Source organism: Heterocephalus glaber, unplaced genomic scaffold (assembly GCF_053883595.1).
Source record: "Heterocephalus glaber isolate CG9 unplaced genomic scaffold, H.glaber_assembly_v1.0 deba00001577, whole genome shotgun sequence".
Taxonomy (NCBI): Eukaryota; Metazoa; Chordata; class Mammalia; order Rodentia; family Bathyergidae; genus Heterocephalus; species Heterocephalus glaber.
In genome coordinates, this window is record NW_028258358.1 from 24,021,695 (window position 1) to 24,037,943 (window position 16,249).

Here is a 16,249-nt window from a genome sequence, read left to right on the forward strand (position 1 = left end):
ATGAACCTCCTATTGTATATGGGTAGGTTTTTCAAGCTAGGAATACATTTTCTTTAATAGGTGCTATTCAAATTTTATATTTCCTCCAGAGTCAGTTTCATTAATTTGTCTTCCAAGGTACTTCTTAGAAGTTGTCAAATTCATTTCAAAAAAGATTTTTGTAATATGCTTTCTATATCCTTTTAAATTCTGTAAAATCTCTGGTAATGTCCTCTAAGTTTTGATAATGTAATTTAAAAAATGTATAATTGATATTGTGTATTAGGTCTAAAGGAAGAAAGGTCTAAAGAAGTTGGGGAAGTGGGAGAGTTAGGGGAAAGGAAAGAAGGGGAAAGAAAAAATATGAAAAAAGGAAAAAATGGAAACAAAGTCTTTCTAAATAGAGAAGGGTGGAGGGATTGAAGGGAGGGCAGGGGAAGAGGAAAATTCAGAACCAAGATATTCATGTAAAGAAAATACAAGATACCAATGATCAATGTAAATGTATTTTATACCTAAAATGTATCAATAAACTTAATGGAAAGTGAAAAAAAACAGATACTGGCAAACAGAATACAGCAAATCATCAAGAAGATTTTATACCATGACCAAGTAGTATTCATCCCAGGGATGGTTCAACACATGCAAATCAATTAAGGTAATACACCATATCAAGCAAGCCAAAGTAAAAAAAAAAATCACATGATCTCAATAGTCACCGAAAAAGCACTTGACAAAACACTCATTCATGATAAAACCCTACAGAAAATTAGAAAGACTGTCTTTTCTCAATCTGATAAAACACATGTATAGCAAACCAACAGCCAACATCATACCAAATGGACAAAATCTGAAAGCTTTCACTATCAGCACTCCTGTTTAATATACTTCTAAAATTAGCTGCAGCAATGAGACAAGAGAAATAAATAAAAGGAATAAAGATAGGAAAGGAAGAAGTGAAAATATCCATATTTGCAGATGACATGATACTCTACACAGAAGACCTCCAAAACTCCACCAAAAGACTTCTATATTTAATATCCAAATTCAGTTTCATAGCTGAAAACAAAGTCAACAATCAAAAATCAGTAACATTCCTGTACATGAATAACAAACCTTCTGAGAGAAAAAATATGGAAACTAGGCTTTTAACAATAGTATTTAATAAAATGAAATACTTAGGAATCATTCTAACAAAGAAAGTAAGAGATCTTTACATTGAAAACTACAGTACTCTGAAAAAAGAGATTAAAGAGAATATAAAACAAATGAAAGATATGCCTTTCTTATGGATATGAAGAAACAACATAGTGAAAATGGTCATACTCCTAAAATTTTTATACAGATTTAATGGAATTCCAATCAACATAGCAATAGCATTCTTCATTGAATTAGAGAAAACAATTCCCCAATTTTTTTGAAATTAGAGGAGTCCTAGAATAGAAAAAACAATTCTGGGCAATGAAAGCAAGGCAAGAGGCATCACAATGTCTGACTTGAAATTATACTACAAAGCTACTGTGATCAAAACAGAATGATACTGGCAAGGAAAAAAAAGACTTGAGAATCAGTGGCACAGATTAGTAGCTGCAGAAACAACTCCAAAAACACTCTGCCACCTTATCTTTAACAAAAGTGTCAATAACATAGTTATACCTGGACTTATATTTATTTTACTTATTACTATTATTTCCCCTTCTACATTATTATTTTATCCAAGGTGTGTCTCAATCAAGAACACAACTAATGTATGCTTTCCCACCAAAAAAAAGCTATGAACACATTATCCATTATTTCCATAATGAATAAACTTTGATTTGGAAATACCTCAGAAAAGTATCATGATTTAAGGTATTAGTTTTATCAACAGTGGAACAAAATACCAACACCCAGAATTTTGAGAAGAGAAGTTTAGTTTGGTTCACTGGGAAAACTAAGTCCATGATCAGTTGGCTCCAGGACCAGGAGGAAGAAAGCTTCTCACTTTATGGCAGAGAGGAAACAAATAAGTGATTTCTCGGACAAGAATACATCCTTCCAATTCATATCCCCAGTGACCTGCCTCTTCTGACTAGGCCCTATTTTAGAATATATTAGACATTTGGGGGATATTTGAGACCTAAACCATAACATTTCACACTTTATGCACTTCTCAGCATGCATTTAGTCAACCTCTAAGATTTACCAAAATCTTAACAGTTCAAGCACCATGCAAAGTCCAAGTCTGTGAAAAGTCCAAGTCTGAAGTGTCCTCTGAGACTTAAGGCAGACTCTTAAGTGTGAGTCCCAGAAAAGTCAAAAAAGAAAGTTAAACATTTCAAACATACAAGGGAAAATGGTAAGCATTCCCATTGCAAAAGGAATGGGTAAGTGAATAGAAATGAAAGCAAGACCCAAAACAGCAGAACAGTTTTATGTCCAGCACCTGAATGTGGTAAGATATGAACTTCAAAAAGTTTAACCAGCCCTATCTCTTTGGCCTTTGGGTTGCACATGATCTCTCCCTCCCTCTCTCTCTCTCTCTCTCTCTCTCTCTCTGTCTCTCTGGCTGGATCTACTTATTGAATACATCTTTCCTTATCAGTTACCTTATTCCTGATATATCAAACTTTCTAGGTCTCCACTGCTTCTTCTTCAGCTTCTCTCACAGCTTCACCTAGCACCCTAGCACCCTCTCAGGGTCACATTGGTTGGCCTCCCATTTCTTCATTTGAAACCTTGGCAAAAATGTTTCTGAATGCCTATAAAAACCAGCACCAAATGCATGACACTGCTGATCCCCTTTGATCAAGGCTGCAGTGGATCCTGGTTCCATGGATGACTGCTCTCAGCCAAACACTTTCCTACGTGTCCGTGAATTAACAGGACACCCTGAGGCTCTCTTCCAAAAGTAAAAAGAAAGATAAAAAAGGAAAGAAAAACTCAACAAAGATAACTCTTTTACAACTTTGATCCTGGGATGGTAAGGTCTGGACAATTTCTAAGATACAGTCAAGCTGTCTCTTCTATTGTCTTGATATAAAGTACTTACCTTCTTTAGTATATGTGCTGCTGAAGCGAGCACAACTTACCTTCTAAATGCTAATCTTTTTAACAATCATGCTCTCTTTAGTCTCCTGGGCCTTAACCTCACAGGTGCTTTATTTTTGGCCAGGTTGAAAATTTTTAAATTACTCAGCTTCACTTGTTTTCTTGATTCTCACTGTGAATCTGGCTAAAAGTAATCTGCAGAACCTATGCCCCAGCCTGAATATTGGATTGCCTTGAGATTTCCTCTGCCAGATCAATTAATCAATCACCCTTAATTTCAATCTTCCTCAAAGTATCAGGATATGATCAAAATGAAGACAAGTTCTTATCCAGTATACAATATGCATGACTTTTGGTTTATTTTCCAATAGAACTCACATTCCCATCTCAAACTTCATAAGCCAGTTTCAAATCCCAACAAGTGTTCCAGTGCCTTTTCTTCTCATTTAAATTTGTAAGAAGTATTTTGTAAGGGAAAATAGCATAGTAGAAGGAATGTTGTACTGTCTTCATCACATCTGTATTACCTTTGTGTCAGAACAAGGCAAGAATCCATAGACATAAAGTGTTCACCGAGCTCCATCATGGACAGAACTGTGTTTCAGTCCTCAAACATGATTCTAGGAAAACTACAGGTACACCTAGGAATTTAGCAATAATTCACACAGGTGTTTTTACTTTTGTTTTGTATGTATTGCAAGATTTTCAGAAGGAGTTGCTAGATTCGAGGAGGATTTTATAAGCTAAGCGACTTTGCAAAATTGTGGGTTTTTTGGACTTATGTGCAGGCGGTCTCAACAACAACTGTCCAAGCCAGCAAAGAATGTAGGTAAACTGAAATGCTGTCTATCCAATCATGAATATTGCATATTTTGTTTATAGTCTTGTGAGCTGTGCAGCTACAATCTTCTATCCTTTACTTATATCCATTGGCATTTGTTTTTCAAAATTCCATTTGACATTTCAAACAGTATTTATAAAAATATATGTGATGAATTTCAGAAATATATTGAATCTAAAGGTTTAAAGATTCAAAAAAGATTGCATATTTCCTAAGAAAAACTATATTGATTGCTAATTCTGAAAAATGTGTTTAAAGTTTCCAATCGTTTGACTAATATTTTTCTGTATTGTCTAATTTAGAAGTGTTTTGTGTGCTGTGGGCTTATAACACTAGGATTGAAATTTTAAGAATCTATTTCAAATAGAGGCTGAGGATTTAGCTCAGTGGCACCACACCTGCCTCACAAACGCAAGGTCCTGGGTTCAATCCTTGGAACACACAAAAAAAGGAATTTATTTCAAATAAATGAATTGAATTTATTATATTTAAGCTTTCTCACTTGCACATATATTTTGTACTTATAAGTTGTATGATTGTACAATACATTAATAAATAAAAATAATCTAATGCTATTTGGCCAGTTATTATTCCAAGTTTCATGTTCTTAAAGATTTGTTGAATACTGTCAATTATTTAAAAAAAATAAATATTACTGTGTTATAGTGTCTTGACTACTTTCACATGTTAATATTATTTTTTAATAAATACCCTACAAAATAATTTATGAATCTTTTAATGCAACAGTTTATCAGGCTATAAGATTAAATCTCTCCTTTAACAATCTGAGATTTCAAATATTTTTCTTCCTCTACAGTCAGATGCTTAAATTTTCAAATTTTACTTTAGTCTATTAGTACACGTGGGTACTATGTAAAGCTTACATTATCTTTCCCTTCTCTACCTCACCCTTCTTATATTTAGATCCCCTTCTTTTTTTGCATATTTAAATTTGTTGCAAGAAGTTCATATATGTACATAACACATCCAAATTCTTTTTTCTCATCCTTTATTTCTTCCCTTCTTCCCCCTCCCTCCATCTTCTGATCTCCTAAGAAAAATGGATGGACCTTGAGACCATAATGTTCAGTGAAATAAATCAGACATACAGTTTAAATATCACATTGTTTCTCTTATATGAGAATGCAAGAATAAAAATAAAGACTAAAATAAATGGTATATAATACAAAGTAGGGAAACAGATCCTTCTTAAAGGCAAAAGAGATGAAATATTATTTTTTACTCTTCAGAAAAATTTGTTTAACATTAATATTAATATTAACACTATTTATAAAAAATTACTTCACAAGGTTACATGTAAGTATCATTTGATATATTTCTAATCCAAGTTCAATTTTTTCACTCAGTTATGGTGGCTGTTAATTTAACTAGATAATATAGAATTAAATATATTTTAGCTCAAGTTCATGGTGAATTCTATTGGCTTTGAGAGATTTAGAAAATTTGTATATGAACTCTAAAGCTATTTATAGCTTTTATGCAAACAAAATTAATGTTTCTCTTGAAATTAACCCCCAAGAATTCCTAAAATTGGTTATCTCTAGCTTGATCTGTAGCTTCTCAAGTTTTATTATGTTAGCCATCAACATTATCTTTAATTGTTTAGAAATGGTGTTATACTCAAATAAGTGTATGGTATCCTAATGTGGTTTGGAAAGATATTCATACTCACAAAATTTTTGGGTAATTGCTTGCCTTAATTTGCTACTAAAATATTGTAATCTGAGTCCTCTAATTTTTAGCATCACTCATTGAAATAATTCTTAATTTTTTTCTCAAAATGTCATTAAGATTTTTCAACTTTAACTTAATATTCATTTTTTGTCTTCAAAAACTTTAAATATATGAGCTAATACTAGAATATGAAGCTCTTCAGATGTGGATAGTATATGATTCTCTAGGCATGTAATTTATACACATGTATTACAACACTCAATTCCTTCCTGATGTACATATTTCGAATATCTGCAGTTAACACTGATATATATTTTGTAGGTCCCTAGTAGTGTAGCATTCAACCTCAATGACTGCATTTCCTGGAGATTCACTGCATATATCTGTCCTATTCATACAAAGTAATTTCATATCCTTAAATCCTTCTGCATTGTATCCAAGTTTTGAAAGTTACAACCCTTAGCAGCACAGATGTCTTCCACTGTAGTGATATAACTTTGTATTATTCTTCCCTGGTAAGACATGTCAGTTACTAAGTCACAACAGAAGTTGAAATTGGATCTAGAACTGAAAATCAGTTTGCATCCTAAAGCTTAAGAGCTATGAGAGGATACCATAGGAAAATTGTACCACTGCAGATTTGGAAGGAAATCCCCTGATGTCTTTCCAAACTTTTACCATGAGTAAGGTTTTAATGAAATTAATGTGCTTAAAATTAGAAATTGGTTTAAATGTAGTATGGGAAAACCTTTTCTGAACACAGTACTAATGAGGAGAGGTGAATAGGTGAATAAAAGCATATCCAACAAAGAGTATATGTGAAACAAATATCTATTAGAGTCAAGAGATGATATTTATTGTGCAAATAAAATTTCCTAGGAATTCTCATATTGCTAGGAAAGAATACATAAATTCCTTTACAGCAGTGATAAGAACAGACATAAAATAGAGTTAAATGTGTTCAGTTAGTCCATGACAACCAACTTCATTTTAATTCGTTTATCCCTAGGGTCAAGAGCCAGCAGTACAGTGAACCTGACTGGAAAGTGGTGATTTGTAGCATAACTAAGATATTCTTCCAAGTAAAGAGTTCCTGGCAGAATTGGCCAGAGGGTCAGAATGGAATCTCCATTCTAGATGCAAACTAGAACACTGAATAGGGAACCATAATTAGAGTTCTCACTAGAGAAGTGTGTGACCACATGCAGATTATGGTCATAATATTCATTAACAGAAAGTTTTTTTCAAGACAATCTGTTTAATACTGATATATTTACACCACAATCAAATTTGCCATAGGTTTTGGGGCCACAAGCTACAGTCATTTGTGGGCAGATAAATGGATCTTAAATTATTAGGATAAGATTAATGAAGCAGAGTCTCACAAGGTTGTTAAATTACTTTATTCAAACTGCACTAAAAGTTAAACTTTTCAAATTCTATGGAATTTGATTGTACTGACCTTACCAAAGTGTATGATCAACCTGAAAAAATTTCTTATAAATTTATAGATTATTTCAAAATCAACCATAGCTATTATTTTCCTCCTTTCTTCTAAGCAATGACTATTGCTTTTCCTGGAATTATTTCTACCACATCTTATTTAAAGTTTCTATATCTAACACAATTTTTTAAGGTTGTTTCAGGCTTTCCTAATTAAAAATAACAAAATTTTAATAATTTTCAGTCAAATTTTACTATGACACGCAAGAACATCTGAAGTCATGGAGCACAAGCAAAGCACAAAGACATCCGTGACATTCCAGTGAGTCCCTGGGAACTTAGTTTATAGACCTGACGTAGCCTTTGCCCAGAGGAATAGATAAGATCAGTAAGTGAGCAGGACATATTATATGCTACAGTGTTAAAAATTTGGTAAAGAAACATCTTCATTTTTATATCCAGTTCACGTAAGGGGCTTACATGAATTTTTCCAGTAAGCCATTGTTCATAAATGCATAGATACTTGGTTTATTAAATATAAACAATATTAAACTCAAGTGTGCCTTTCTAAGAATCTTCCAAAATATAGACTCTCCTCCTAACAGTATCATTAGAATACTTATCACATTTTAGGTTATTGGCATATTTTCAAAAAAATTAGATTTATCCTCCTGCCTTCACTTTCCTTAAAACTGCTCCCATATACTACTAGCATGAGAAATATATCTTTGAGGAGCTGCTTTAACAATTTCCTTTTCAAGCCATGCTTAAATTTGGTGAATGTCTTAAGACATAGTGATATATACCTTTCTTTATCATGAAATATTTTTTGTAAATCTTTTATCCAAATAAGTCAAGATATTTCCAAAGGTCATCAAAATGTAAGTCATCCAATAAGAAGTCAGAAATTCATCATGTATCTATTGAATATCAACTGCGAAATTCATGGCATCAGAACTCTTCCTTTGTGAGTATTCTGAAATTATTTATCTGTCTAACCATGTCAATCCCTCTTTCTTTGTCAGGTATTTTAATCATTTTTTGTATTGACATGATATATTTTTATATAATGGTGAATCTATATACTATCTATTTTAATATTTAAATTATATGTTTTTGCTCTGCATATATATATGTACAATTTATGTTTATGTGTATAATTTATATAAATTGTAAACTGAAATTCTACTTTTTATGTCTGACTATTTTTTTTTTTTTTTTTTTTGGTACCTGGGATAGAACTCGGGTCCTTGTGCTTGCAAGGCAGGTGGTGGAACCACTGAGCTAAATCCCTGGCCCTTGTCTGACTATTTTCTATAGGTTCTGCCTGAAATTGACTTTTTACTCAATTTCCAAGATATTTTTTATCTTGTGAATCATTTTAAATAATATTCATTTTTATTTAATTCTACCAATGAGATTACAGCTTTATTTAACATATTTGTTTAAAAGCAATTAAATTTGATGGACAACCTACAAATTAAATATACTGTCACTTCCCAATCTTTGCCAACAAAAGCGAACTTTTCCTATATACTGCCTGTTTCAAATGACAAGGGTTCTGACTACAATTCATTGTTTAATTATTTCCTTATCTGTGTGGTTTTTTAATATAACCATATTTCAGATATAGAAAATATGTAGAATAGATTTTTACAGCTACAGGTTTGTAGATATCTATGTCTCACACCTGATTAAGAATGGCACTATAGTATTTATTTATAATTTCAATCTAAACTAGTTGCACAGATAGGAAATTAGGTTCTCTCTTTTATCTTTACTAACTAGTTTATTAAAGAAAAAAATAAAATAAGAAATTTCTAATAAAATCTTATATATCTTAATTTTTAAACAAAGTCTTGTCTGTTACTTTGTTGTCTACCTCAAGCAGTCTTTGATTGCTACTGACATGTGATGCTAAGTTGATTCTAATGTTCAGTACTCATTCTTAGATGAGGCTGTCATACACATCTACTCCAAGCAGTGCTCATCAGTATGAGGTTTGTTAAATTCAATACTCATTTGATAATTCAGTTAGAACTGGTTTTACATTCCATCTCAATGCCAGGCACAGTCTGCATCCCATAAGAGAATTTCCTTCCTTTTATTTGGCTTCCATTATCAAGCTTCTTTCATCATGAAATGAAATCTTCCAGAAAATTCCTTAGAATGATTGAAGATTTAAACTGGTAGTACAAATGAAACAAATTTGCATATATATTAAAATATTTTTGCAACAGGAAAATATATAATTTGGGAAAGTATATTAACTTCTTCCTATTTGTCTTTCTTCTATTTTGCTCTTTATTTGTATATTTAAAGTGTTTTCCATACATTAGAAGCGATGTGATATTATTATCTTTTTCTATTTTTATTCATTAATTCTGTTGGTACATTTTAGGTATACAATATGCTGACATTCATTATTGAGAATTTGTATCTTTACAGTATATATCTTGGCTATTATTATTTCCTCATTCCCCTGCCCTCCCTTCAACCCCTCCATCCCTCCCTATTTACAAAGACTTTGTTTCCATTTTCTCATACTAATTCCATTCCCTCTTTCCTTTCCACTACCTCTCTCACTTCACCTTCCCCTTTGCACCTTTTCTTCCTATTTCACATTATCTATTATACATTTTGATCCTTATTTACACTTTCAATTTCTCACACCAGAGAAACTGTTCAGTACTTACACATAGAATCTTTTTGGTGTATATCTCATACTCTGAATACTTTGAATACTTTCAAAGTATTCATATTCGTACTTCAAAGTACTTCATACTTTGAAGACAACAATACACTATGTATTAGCTACTGTTATTTTCTTATTATCTGTTTATGAAACAGGTTTTTTTATGAAATAAAAGAAAAAATTAAAATATATTCTAAGAAAAAGAGAAAAAAGACATTCTTTTGGCCTGTATCAAAACACTTAGCAGTTTTTAACCTCTCTCTAAAATCATTTGGTAATTTGGAGTTAGTCTCAATCAAATCACATTTATATCAATACTAATGAAATCCATACTATTTCAAAATATATTATACTAAGAAATACTATGTATCCAATAAGACTAACTCTTTAATATATTCTACCTCCTAAGTACTCCTGTCATATTATGCCCACAGTCTGTATGTTGATGCTTTTGTTTTTCCAGAAAATCAATATCTGCAGTGTTCAGGCCACAGTGGCGCACCCAAATCTAGCCACCGATATATGGGTTATATAATTTTTTCCTAAACAAATTACACTGAAATTGAGGAGTGTCAATGCTACAGTGTAAATTAATAGATAGCTATAAACTGTTATGCCTCATATTCACAAGGCTGGTTTTCCAAAGTATCACTGTAACTCATGTCAGTGTAGAAGCTTAACATTAACCCATCTTATTTGTATTCTATTAATTGGTCATAATTCTCTCAGGACATGTGAAAAATCAGCACAATGAAAAATAATCTCCATTAGTTGACTGCTTACAAATTATGTCATCTGAGAAATCTTTGTCAATATTTTATACTGGATAATCTACTCAGAGTTGTTACAGAGAATTTACAGATTACTAGGTATGAAATCTTCTTTCTCCAAAGAAAGTCAAAGTGTGCCTCAATACTGCTTATCATGAGCAATGGATCTGAGGAAATTATTTTCCACTTTCATGTTTCATGCATATGCTCTAAATCACTTCTGAGAAAATAATTAGGTTCCGCAGTGACACTTACATTCACTTATTACCTGTTTTGTTGTATTTTGTTATGATCTCATTTATTCAGATTTATTGTCACCTTTCTATGAGTAATCAGGAGTTTGGAGATTGACAAAGTTAACATTTGTCTCTAGGATTGAATAAGAAATTCATAGGACTTCTCTTGCCATTGTATAATGGAATCAGAATAGTTCTAATTTGGAGCCTTGTTCTAAATCATCTAGGTACTTCTAACAAAGTTTCTTTGCCACTTAGGAAGTTGACACGTTTATAGAATAATTATTTTTTAATATACCACATACATTTTGGTATATTCAATAAAATAATTTCAGTAAACACTTATTGCACAAATTATCTACAAAAAATCACTGATAAATATAAGAAAATAGAAAGTAATAAAACATAAAAGAAAAATATCAGTAACAGGCAATGAGGTTGAGGTAATTAATGAGCAATTGAAATAAAAAGACATTTCTCAAAAGAAGTCACATGGCCAAAATGTCACTAAAAATGTTCAACAAATTTAACTATTAGAGAAACATAAACAATCAAAACAACACTGAGACTCTTCAGTCCTGAACAAACAGTTATCAACAAGAACTCAAAAACAAGAAATCCTGTCACAGTTGCAGGAAAAAGTAAAATACCATTTTTCAAAGCAAGCTAAACTAGTACAACCATTATGAAAAATATTTTGGGTATTTCTGAAAAAAACTAAAAGTAGGTATTCCATTTGACCCATCTGTATTTCTTTTGCGTATTTTACTAAAAGATTTAAAGGCATCATATTACAGAGGTTTATAAATACCTATATTTATAGCAGCACAATTTAATAGCTGAATTATGGAAGCAGTGTATATGACCATCAACAGATGAACAAATGAAGATGTGGTAAATATACACAACTGAGTACTACACAGCCATGAGGAAAGATAAATTGGGGTTACTTTTAAGAAAAATTAATTCATACATACCCAAAGTCTAGTACATAATTGTCTTACTTTTCTTGCCACTGAGAGACAATATCTATCACCTATAAATTAAAGAAGAATAGCTTTATTATCTCACCTCTTAGCAGCATGTCAGGCATAAACCATAAGCAGACTAATCCCCTGATGACTGTCAGGCCCCTGATCCAGTTACTTCCCCAGAGCCCCACCTGAGCACATGAGGCTTTGGAGGACATTTATACATAAGCCACTACAGTAGTGGAAATTGGACTTTAATATAGGCAGTTAATATTTTAGAACATATCATATAATTGTGAAGTTCTGTATTTCAGGAATATAGAAACATATATACAACAAAATTAATAAATAAAGGTTGTACAAGTCAATTGTCTCTTCTATAAAATATGTTTTTGTTTTTCATGTATATTTTTGTAGGAGGATGAGGCTTTTAGAATGATAAATGTTTTCATAAGTAACTCAAGATTTTTAAAATATTTTTAAAGTAGTTCAAGTGCATGTGAAATATATTGAGGTCATATTGAATTAATTTTGTGTCTTCTTGTATTTTCTCTACTCAGTAGGTTACTTATAAATATTAACCAATAGTAATATTTTAAGTGACATCCATTAAATATAAACTAATAACAATTTCCTGTTCAACTGAAACACTGTCATTAAAACAGAGCTTCTGATGGTAAAGTATGTTTCTTATTTTACTTGTACATGTGCATACAAATTCCTTGAAAATGATTAATATGTATGCTATCAATCTTTTTATACATCTATGTTGTAGTATTTCTCTCCCTAAATTAAAAGTGACTTAATTTAGAAAAAGAGATTTTTTTGAAAAAGCATGACTATGTTATGAACTTTAGAATAGAAAATGAACACATTCCACACTTTTATTGTGTATGATGAAACACTTTTGACACTATAGCTTCTACAAAACACTGAATTCCATGCCTCCAAAAGGAAACAGATCACAGTCCAAAATATGGTCATAGTTCATAAACACAATGATTTTCTGCAGCAATGGTGGATTCAATTCAGACAAAATCATCAATCCCCAATGTGAATTTGAATAATGTCTTACAATGAAAAGATCTTGAGCTGTTGATACATACACATGTAAAATAACACCAAAAATTATACTATTTCAGTCCATAAGAATCCAAAAATAATGCAGGTGCTTAGGTGTGGGCAATATTTGGGTTTCTAAGCATGCACATTTTATTCACTGCAATGGTTTGGATAAGTTCCTCTCCCAGTGCCCATGCTATGAAGGCTTGGTCCCAAGGATGATTCTGTTGGCAGATGGAGGAACACTTTAAAGGTGGGGCTCATTAAAGTTGTCCTGTGAAAGAAGACTGGAGTGCTCCATCATTTCTTCTATTTCTACTTCCTACCTAATAAAATGGGAGATTTCCCTCCACTGTCTTCCTGCATGAAGTGATGTCTGTCTCTGCACATGATGTGATGCAGCCATTGATCAATATTGGGAACATCCAAATCTGTGAGCCAAAATACACACTTTCTCTCTATAAGCTGATTATGTCAGGTGTTTTTTTCAGAGCAACTTATAGGTAACTGATATTATTCAATTTAAGTTGGTAAGATTTTACTGTCTCCCTCGAAAAGTAGGGTCATGAACTAAGTACATATTCTATTATAATCTAATTCAATTATATAATTGGTCATCCACTCAGTATAGTATCAAAAGTGGAGTGCAAAAACAGAGTAGCCAAAAATTTAAAAAACATAGATTATTTGTTATCCAACTTCTTCCTCCTGTGGCTTAATTCCGAAAGTGTTGCCATATTTTCTCATTCTTTGTTTTATTTATTTTTGTCCCCTTCTCCCTTTCCTCCAACCCTTTTCCTCCCCCTATTTGCACAAATTCTATTTCCATTTCTTTCCTTCAACTTTTTTCCCTTCCTTATGTCCTCTCCCCTTTTAATTCCCCTTCTCATTTAAAGAAGTTTCTCCTACTTCCTAATATCTATCCTCTCTTCTGTTCCTTGTTTACACTTTGGGCCTCTCACACAAGAGAAACCATGCAAACCATTGATTGATTGATTGGAGGGAGTTGAGTGAGGGTCTCACTATGGGTCCAGACTGGCCTTGAACTCACTATGTAGTCTAGGTTGGGGTCAAACTGGCAGCAATCCTCCTGCCTCAGCATCCCAAGTGCTGAGATTACAAGCGTGCACCACTCAATCAGTTATTAATGCAATATTTAAACATGTGTGTGTGTGCATGATTTATTTCACTTCTGATTATTTTTTAGATGAATCCATTTACCTAAAAATGCCTCACATTTTTCCTTTTTATGGCAGAGTAGTACTTCATTGTATATAAATACCATATTTTCTTTATTCACTCACCTGTCTTTGGATACATGGGCTGTTTTCAAGATTAACTATTATAAATTGTGCCATTATAAGCATGGATATTCATGTATCACTGTGGTATGATGACTTTGACTCTTTCAGGAAGATACCTAGGAGTGGAATGGCTGGGTCAAGCAGAAATTCTAGTTTTAGTTTTCTGAGGAATCTCCATGCTCATTTCCCTAGTGGTTGTACCAATTTACAATCCCAACAGTACAGAAAGTTTCCTTTTTCCCTGCAGCCTCTCCAACATTTGTTGTTGGTTTATTTCTTGATGATATCCATTCTTTCTGAACTAAGGTGGAACTCGTTGTTTTAATTTATATCTCTCGAATGGCCAGGGATGTTAAACATTTTTAATGTATTTATTGGCTGTTTGTGCTTCTTCATCTGAGAAGTGCCTATTGATTTCTCTCGGAAATGTGAATTTTCTGCATTCTCTCTCCCTCCATTGCTGACTGACGTAAGTCGCAAGTAGAAAATGAACTGCAAGTTCACCTGTATATGCATATATTTGTTATCGTTAAATCAGCCATTTAAAATGTAATGTCAGTGACTTTCAGTTTCTCAGATATTTTCAGTACAAATATATTATAGGATTCTATTTGCATTATTTACTATAAAAGTTTGCTCTAAATTTTCCATCAAGAGGTTATATTCATTCATATTGCATAGATCTTGTCCAAATCGCCATATTATATTCTTGATGTGAGAATTAAATTCAATATTCTTTCCTCACTCTATATTGGAGTGTCAGACTTTCTCTTTGTATATGGATCCATTTTACCAGTGTATACATTTCTGAGGGTAATGGAAGAAAGTAGTGCCTTTAATTTAGTGATCAGACAACTTGACTTGTTGTCCTATAAAGACCCTAAGAGTCATTTTGTCCCTGATTCACACAATGAACTCATTCTAGGAAAAAAAAAAAAATCAGTGAGAAAATAAATAAATAAGAATATTTTGTGTTGAATAAATGCAATCAGGCTCATTTTATTTTATTATGTTGAGATTTAACAAAGTAATAAGGTCAATCCAACAAAACAAATAATCTTTTGTCCTCCCAAAGCTTTGGGAAGGTTAAGGTCAGTTCTCCTGGAAAGTTAGAGAAAAGCAGATAAAAAAAAATCTCAAAACAGAACATAAAAGTCTGTGTTTGCTGAGGAAGAGATTTTAATGTCAAGTAGAAGCTACATTAATATAATAAGAACAGATAGGGCCAAAAATAAAAAGTCAAGAGTAGGAAAAAGAACTGAATCAAAGGCAATAGTTCAGGTTCCCAAATATTTTGAAAATAAATAAAACTTTCTTTCTATTATTTTACTTGTCATGAAGCTACCATGTTTACATGAAAGGTGGTTATACATATCATGTTAAATAGCTTTATACATTTAAATGCCTTTTATATTTTAATAAAATTTAATAAAATTTTGTTAATGAGAATTACTTTTTTGTATTAAATTCTTTTATTGGTGCATTGTAGGTATACAGCACAATTACATTTCTCATTGGGAATTGTACCTTTACATAATGCATCTTGGTTCTTATTTTTTCCCGATTCCTGGCCTTCCCTTCACCCCCTCCACCCTTCCCTATTTACAAAGACTTTATTTCCATTTTTTCCATTTCTCAGCATTTTTCCTTTCCCTTCTATCCTTTCCCCTGCCCCTCCCACTACCCCTACCCCTTTGGACCTTTTCTTCCTATTTTGCATTGTCGATTATTCATTCTAATCATTGGTACATTTTAGGTATACAATATAATGACATTCATCATTGGAAATTTGCACCTTTATATAGTCTCTCTTGGTTCTTATTTTTCACCCTTGCCCAGCCCTCCCTTCAACCCCTCCAGTCCTCCCTATTTACAAAGATTTTGTTCCTATTTTTCCATTTTCTCATATTAATCCCATTCCCTTCTATCCTTTCCCCTAGCCCTCCCACTTCCTTCCCCTTTGCCCCTTTTCTTCCTATTTCACATTACCTATTATACATTTAGTCCTTATTTACACTTTCCGTTTCTCACACCAGAGAAACTATTCGGTATTTACACATGTGTGTCCTATTTATTTCACTTAAGAGTATTGCCTCAATGTGCACCCACTTAGCTATAAATGTCTCTAATTTCTCATTTTTTTATGGCTGAGTAGTACTCCATTTTATTTAAAAACCCCACATTTTCTTTATCCAGTCCCCAGTTGATGGGCATTTGCGGTGT

General features: G+C 32.4%; 1 long non-coding RNA gene across 1 annotated transcript in view; it reads right to left on the reverse strand.

Annotated features, from left to right (window-relative positions):
• Positions 1 to 608: 608 nt before the first annotated feature.
• The window catches only part of LOC147823531 (uncharacterized), a 43,742-nt gene continuing 28,101 nt past the window's right edge, over positions 609 to 16,249 (reverse strand). The window contains exon 3 of the long non-coding RNA XR_015443720.1: positions 609 to 11,725. This is a non-coding gene — a long non-coding RNA (uncharacterized LOC147823531). The remainder of the gene's footprint in view (positions 11,726 to 16,249) is intronic.